The sequence below is a fragment of the Pleurodeles waltl genome, chromosome 8 (genome assembly GCF_031143425.1).
Source record: "Pleurodeles waltl isolate 20211129_DDA chromosome 8, aPleWal1.hap1.20221129, whole genome shotgun sequence".
NCBI lineage: Eukaryota > Metazoa > Chordata > Amphibia > Caudata > Salamandridae > Pleurodeles > Pleurodeles waltl.
In genome coordinates, this window is record NC_090447.1 from 1448913526 (window position 1) to 1448921253 (window position 7728).

Below are 7728 nucleotides of genomic sequence, written 5' to 3' on the forward strand. Positions count from 1 at the left end.
CACACCGACCCCCTGGGCGGAAACAACAGGCACCACGGAGGTAGCCGCCTACAGCCAGACGGAAGACAAAGTACCGCCCACCATAATATGACCCCGCAAACCTCCACCTTTTCCAAGGTGGTACCAACACCATCAAAAGCCTGGCGGAAACATAGCACAAAATCAAAGGAACCAGAACTGCAAGTATTCCCGAAGATCTTCTACGTTAAGCTCCACCTGGAACACCAACGCCGGCGAAGACGATGACAGTGAGTACAGCCGCCTAGCACAAAAGGGAGGAAGGGAGGAAAAAGAGAGTGACACACACACGCACAACACACACCCGACACACACACACCATACACACAACCATATGCATTACAAAAACAAATTGATCAAGAAAATCTGCAGAATAATGTGAAGGCAACAGGAGTCTATGAAAATGATTGTAATCAGTCCAGCAATGAATTCAGCAATCCCATTTACACATCAAACAGATCTGTACAAGTGTATAAAAAAGGGACACTGCCCAGTCCATGGTTCACAGGGCCCACATGACCACAGGGCAAAGTCCAAGACCCCACTTGAATCCAGCCCCAATACAGAGAGAACACTGCAGGGGTATCAGTTGGCAAATAGGCAGGCACCTCAGGGGGTGGGGGGGACCTCAGCCGGATGCGGAAACAAGCCCACTGGTTCTGGAGGGGGCAACATGCTCTGTGCTTGGTCCTGGGGAGTGCAAGGCCCCAGTCTCTCGAGTGGGTGACTTGCCCACTGGTTCCGGAGGGGGCAGTATGCACTGTGCTTGGTCCTGGGGAGTGCAAGGCCACAGTCTCTCAAGTGAGTGAATACCCCACTGGTTCTGGAGGAGACAACATTCCCACTGCTTTGTCCTGGGGAGTGCAAGGCCACAAGTCTCTCAGGTCGGTGACTTCCCCACTGGTTCTGGAGGGGGCAACATGCCCTGTGCTTGGTCCTGGGAACTGCAAGGCCACAGTTTCTCGTGGGTGGGTGACTTGCCCACTGGTCCTGGAGGGGGCAACATGCCATGTTCTTGGTCCAGGGGAGTGCAAGGCCACAGTCTCTCGAGTGGGTGAATACCCCACTGGTTCTGGAGGGGGCGACATGCCCTGTGCTTGGTCCTGGGGAGTGCAAGGCCACAGTCTCTCAGGTGGGTGACTTGCCCACTGGTTCTGGAGGGGGCAACATGCCCTATGCTTGGTTCTGGGGAGTGCAAGGCCACAGTCTCTCGAGTAGATGAATACCCCACTGGTTCTGGAGGGGGCAACATGCCCTGTGCTTGGCCCTGGAGTGTGCAAGGCCACAGTCTCTCAGGTGGGTGACGGATGCTGTGGTGGTGGTTGTGGGAGGCTCCTGCTCAGCCCCTGAACCCTCCGATGGCTGCACTGTGGTGGTGGTTGTGGGAGGCTCCTGCTCAGCCCCCGAAACTCTCCGATGGCTGCACTGTGGTGGTGGTTGTGGGAGGCTCCTGCTCAGCCCCTTCACTCTCTGATGGCTGCACAACCATGGCTGGCAGTGGGGGCTCCGTGACACCTTCCCGTTCCCCTTCTTTGTGGCTGGTGCAGGCTCCTTCCCCTTCCTTGTGTCTGGTACAGGCTCCTTCCCCTTCCTTGTGGCTGGTGCAGGCTCCTTCCCCTTCCTTGTGGCTGGTGCAGGCTCCTTCCCCTTCTTTGTGGCTGGTGCAGGCTCCTCCCCCTTCCTTGTGGCTGGTGCAGGCTCCTTCCCCTTCTTTGTGGTTGGTGCAGTCTCCTTCCCCTTCAGTGTTTATGGCCTGGAATCCATTCCACCACAAGTAGGTGCTGCTACCACTGGGCCCGTGGACTGTCTGGCTCAGTTGCTTGGCTGGGTCCTTGCTACCTTGCCCATACTGTTAGGGGGGGTGGAGGGGTATGGAAGAGCTCAAATTGGGAAAGGAAAAGCTTTTTTAGGGACATTGGGGCAGAAAGAGGGAGGAGTAATTGGAGTGGAGGATGAGGGAGTGGTTGTTGGAGGTGTTTGTCTGCTGGATTTGGGTGCAGGTGCATGGGCTATATGCTGTTGTGAGGTGGATGGCTGTTGGTTGTCTGAGTGCTTGCGTTTGTGTACTTTAGGAGGGCAGGGACAGACACGGTGAGAGAGGACACAGGGGATGTGTGCATGGATGTTGTGGAGGTGTCTGCCAGTGAGATGTGTGTTCTGCCTGGTGTAGTGATGATGCTGGTAGTGAATGATGATGTAGTACATGCAGGTGTGAGTGTGGATGTAACTGGGTGGGAGGTGGAGAAGGAGGGGGAGAGGGAAACAGTGGAAATAGTTGATGTTGTTGTGTCTGCAAATAAATGGTATTTGTGTGAGTGCCTGTGGGATGAAGTGGTTGACTGCCCTACGGAGATGGATCGCAGGAGGTCAATAGACTCCTCATTCAGGGCAGCAGGGCTCACTGGGGCAGGGCCTGAGGTGCCTTGGGCAAAGGAGATGCCCACCCTCCTGGGTGAGAGGGGACCAGCAACTCGCTGAAGGGCTACTGGGAGGGCGGTGCTGGTACGGGGGTGGTGGCTGTACCTGCAGCTGAGGTGGTCACAGAGGTGTCCGCCACCACTAGGGAGAACCCAGAGGAGGAGGTATCAGAGTCTGTGTTGTCCCCTCCAGTCTCCGTTGTGGTGTTCCCCTCACCCTCCATCCCACTGGTGCCCTCAGCATCAGCGGACTCTGCCTCCAAGGTCCTGTGGGATGCAACTCCCTCTGTTACAGTTGCCTCTGCTCCTCCGCCAGATGATGCTTATGCACATAAGGACAGGATGACAAAACAAAAAAGGGGAGAAAGAGACAAAGGATACACTGGATCATTGACTGCAACAACACCACCGTTGGCATACACAGCACCCTCACACACAGTGAACAGGTCTACACACTATGCATTGCACTACCAGTGAAATGGCTACTCAACAAGGAATGAGGAGGGGTACCTACCGCCAACTGCAGCACATCTGGGACCCACGCAGCCCTGGACAGTAGTAAATACTAACAAGCTAGGTAAGCAGTATTTCCCCTTCAGACCCTTAGCCACCTAGGCCTAGGGACACCCACTGACCCACAACCACCACACAGATACCACCCCTCCATCCGTGAACTTCAATGATGGCCACTGTACTCACTCCCTTGTGGCTGCTGTGATGCCCTCAAATGCCCATCCAGCTCAGGAGAAGCCACCGCCAGTATATGGGCCATCAGGGGGGTCAGGGTCCGACGGGCACCCCTTCCTTGTTAGGAGGCCATCCCCAGCTGGTCCTCTGCGTTCTTCCATGCTTAGCATCTCAGGTCCTCCCACTGTTTCCAACAGTGGGTGCTCCGTCTGCCATAGACTCCCAGGGTCTGCACGTCCTTGGCGATGGCACACCACATACCCTTCTTTTGATGGGCGCTGACCTGCAGAGGCAATACAGACAGGAGAACACCATTAGACAAACAGTCCAGCCAGTAACACAAATGGCCCACCATACCCGTTTCCATCACCATTGGCACACACATAGCCCAACACACAACGTACACCGCCAAGAGGACATCCACCCACCACCCTTACACAAGTCCTTCACACACACAATTCCATGCATTCATGCCACATGTATTGTGCCCACAGTGTACTCACCTGTTGGTCTGGAGGCCAATACAGTAGTCCACCAGTCGCTCCAACTTCTCTGAAGTGAAGGCTGGGGCCCTTTCCCCGGTCACACAGGCCATAGTAGGTTCCAGATACAGGTCACAGCAGCACATGCAGTGTAGGTCTTCTCCTATGGAAGGTCAGGAAACAAGTGAGGAATATGATAGAAAATGGCGGTCATGTCCACGGCGGTGCATACCGTCACCGCCGGCGTAAATCACCATTGGCCACTGTACCCCATAGGGCCCAATTATAACCAAGGAGGGATTGCACAGCCGTTTCCGGCCGCCTTCTGCCACGGTATACAACGGCAGCGGCATCACCTCACTTTTACCTGTCCCTCCACACAGGACAGGCGGACTCCATTTGAGGGGGGAGAACAGGCCTATGGATTAATGCTGCATCACAGCATAAATTGGCACATACTTCACAAATTGCACTGTCCCATAACATGTTTGCAGATTGCGGACTGCAGTTGTGGCTCCATTGTTCAGTTTGTGACAGCCTCCTCACTCTTTTGTCCCTTAGATACCTTCGGCTGTGGATGAATAGGAGATGGAGACATACCCCCGTGTACAAACCCCTGGTGGACTTGGCTACACTGGAGGACAGGCACATTATCCTCACCTATAGACTGGATGGGGCCACAATCACAGAGTTGTGTGCACAATTGGAGCCTGACCTGATATCTGCTATATGTCACCCCACTGGGATCCCCCTTCTTGTGCAAGTGCTATTAGTGCTCCATTTCCTGGCAACTGATTCTTTCCAAGTGACAGTGGGCTTGGCAGAAGGAATGTCACAGCCAATGTTCTCAATAGTGCTGACATGAGTGTTGTCTGCCCTGATAAAACACATATGCAGCTACATAGCATTCCCTCAGGTTGAGGATCTGACCACTGTGAAGGCTGGATTCTATGCAATGGGACATATCCCCAATATAATTGGTGCGATTGACGGAACACCTATTGCATTTGTCCCCCCACTAGAATTAACAGGTTTTCAGGAATCGTAAGAGTTTCCACTCCATGAATGTGCAGATGGTGTGCTTGGCGGACCAGTACATTTCCCACGTCAATGCTAAGTATCCTGCTGGCTTTGTCCTGAGGAATACTAGCATCCCAAATGTGATGGCCCAACTACAGAGGGACAGGGTGTGGTAATAGGTGACCCCTGATTCCCACCCAGTATATGTTGTTGTATGCCCATGGTGTTGGCCATTTAGGATAGTGTGTGGCTAAAGGTAGTCCCTCAACAATCACAGGTGACTCTGGTTACCCAAACCAGAGTTGGCTACTGACCCCTGAGAGAAATGCCAGGACAAGGGCAGAAGAAGATTATAATGAGGCACATGAGCGACCCAGAAGGATCATTGAAAGGACCTTTGGCCTCCTGAAGGCCAGGTTCTGGTGCCTCTATCTGACAGGTGGATCCCTATGCTACTCACCCAAGAAGGTCTGTCAAATAGTAGTGGCATGCTCCATGTTGCACAACCTGACCCTCAGATGCCATGTGCCTTTTCTGCAGGATGAGGAAACTGGAGATGCCCCTGTGGCAGCAGTGGACCCTGTGGACAGTGAGTATGAGGCAGAGGATGAGGATGTGGACAACAGAACATCTGTCAGTACGTCGAATGACACACAGGTCAGACAGTGCAACTTTACATTTCAATGACTTTGGTTGTATTCTGTGTGGCATTGGCTGGTATTTCCCACTTCTTTGTCCACTTCTGGATATTCTTTTTACAGAAGTTGGTGATTTGACAAATACTCCTGGTGTGATCACAACAGCCAGCTACAGGTCATTAATTCAATGCTCATTTTACGTACAGTTCATTTGCAATGGTTGTAGCTGTTTCAATCAATACAAATTTGAAATACATGACATACTCAAAGTCGTTTTTTATCCAAGGGTGTTTATTGTAGTGCTAATATATAGAGGGGAAAGTGTAACGGGATGGGGTGATGATGGAGGCCAGTCCAGGGTATTGTTCCAGTCTGTTCGTAGTACAGGTGCATTGTCCAAGGGGCCATAGGAAGGGGAGCAATGGTAGTTCAAGATGGACAAGGTGACTGAGTGGGACACAAGTGGGACAATCAGGAGAGTCTCATTTCCTGGCGGTGGTCTTGGCAAGTGTCTCTGGCTTCTGTCTGGGTCGCAGGAAACGTTTGTGGGGTGGTTCTCCTTCTGCATGGGGAGGGGTGCTGACGGCCTGTTGGTCCTGTGGCAAGGCCTCCTGGCCACTAGTGGCAGCAGAAGTGGAGGGCTGTTCAGATGACTGGTTAGTGGTAGGGGCCCGCTGGTGTGACACTGCCTCCCTCATAATGTTGGCCATGTCTGCCAGCGCCCCTGCTATGGAGATCAGGGTGTTGTTGATGGCCTGCAAGTCCTCCCTGATCCCCTGATACTGTCCCTTCTTCAGCCGCCTGTTCTCCTGCACGTTGTCTAGGATCTGGCCCATCATGTCCTGGGAATGTTGGTAGGCTCCCATGATCTCGGAGAGTGCCTCCTGGAGAGTTGGTTCCCTGCTCCTGTGCTCCCCCTGGCATACAGCAGTCCTCCCAATGTCCCTGGTGGCCTGTGACTCTGTCCCCTGAACCGTGTGCCCACTGCCACTGACCCCAGGTCCCTGATTGTCTTGTGTATGAGGTGTAGCCTGGGGTCCATGTACAGGTGGGCATACTGCTGATTGACGTGTCCTGGGGACAGAGGTTTGGGGATGCTGGGTGGGTGATGTGATGTTGATTCCTGATGGGGTGGCTCTATTATGGTCTGTGACTGGGCTTGAGTGACCAGCTGTCCAGTGGTCCCTGATGGGTCAGGTAGATCATCCAGATCCTGAAGACCAGAGTTACTGTAATCACTGTGGGCCTCTTCTGTTGGGGGACTGGGTAGTGATGGCACCTCCTCTCCAGTGACATTGGCAGGGGTACCTGTGGGGATGTAAAAGATGCATTATGCTTAATGTGTATGACGTATTGTACATCCCTGGCTTCTCCTCTATGTTTGGTGTTTTCCTGCCAGCTTTTACTTGTCTATGTTGGTGTATGGTGAGATTGTTAGTTTCCCTATGCTGTGCATGCTTTAGTGATGAGTGTCCATGAAGGGCTGTGAAGGGTGTCCATGCATTGGTACAGCATGCAGGGCTTGGCATTGGGATCAGTGCGATGTGATGGTGGAGTGTGTGGGATGGAGTGGAGTGAGGGTATGTTCTGGCATGCAGGTATGAGGAGTGATAATTGTTGAAAATTGACTCACCAGAGTCTAGTCCTCCTCTGACTCCGGCCAGGCCCTCAGGATGCAGTATTGCCAAGACTTGCTCCTCCCATGCTGTGAGTTGTGGGGGAGTAAGTGGGGGTCCATTGCCAGTCCTCTGTATAGTGAGCCTTGATGCTATGTAACGCACCTTCCCCCATAGGTTGTTCCACCTCTTCCTGATGTCGTCCCTTGTTCTGGGGTGCTGTCCCACGGCGTTGACCCTGTCCACGATTCTCCGCCATAGCTCCATCTTTCTAGCTATTGATGTCTGCTGCACCTGTGCTCCAAATAGCTATGGCTCTACCCTGACGATTTCCTCGACCATGACCCTCAAATCCTCGTCAGTGAAACCGAGGTGCCTTTGTGGTGCCTTTGTGTGCCATAGGTGTTGTGTGATATGTGTTGCTGCGGGTATGTTGGGTAATGTGAATGGGGTGTGTGATGTGGAGTGTGGGAAGGGTGTATGGGTGTGAGTGGTGTGTGGCTCTAGTTGTGTCAGTGTCTTGGTGTCAGTCTCGTGCCAATGATTTGTATTCGTAAGGGGTTGTGGGTAATGTGGGTGTGTGTTTTATAGTGGTGTGGGGGTGTGGGGGTGGAGTGTGTATGGGTGTCAGGTGTGTGTTGTTTGAATTGTCCAATGTGGTGTTAATTTGGCTGTGAGTATCCATTCTGTGTGTAGCGGTATGTACCGCCAATGGTATACCGCCGTTGAATGTCCGCAGTGGTGACTCGTGGGTCATAATGTGATGGGTGTTCTGTTGGCGTAATGGTGTTTACAAATGGTGTTTGGGTTTTTGGGACTGGCAGTTTATCACTGACCTTTGGTCTGGCAG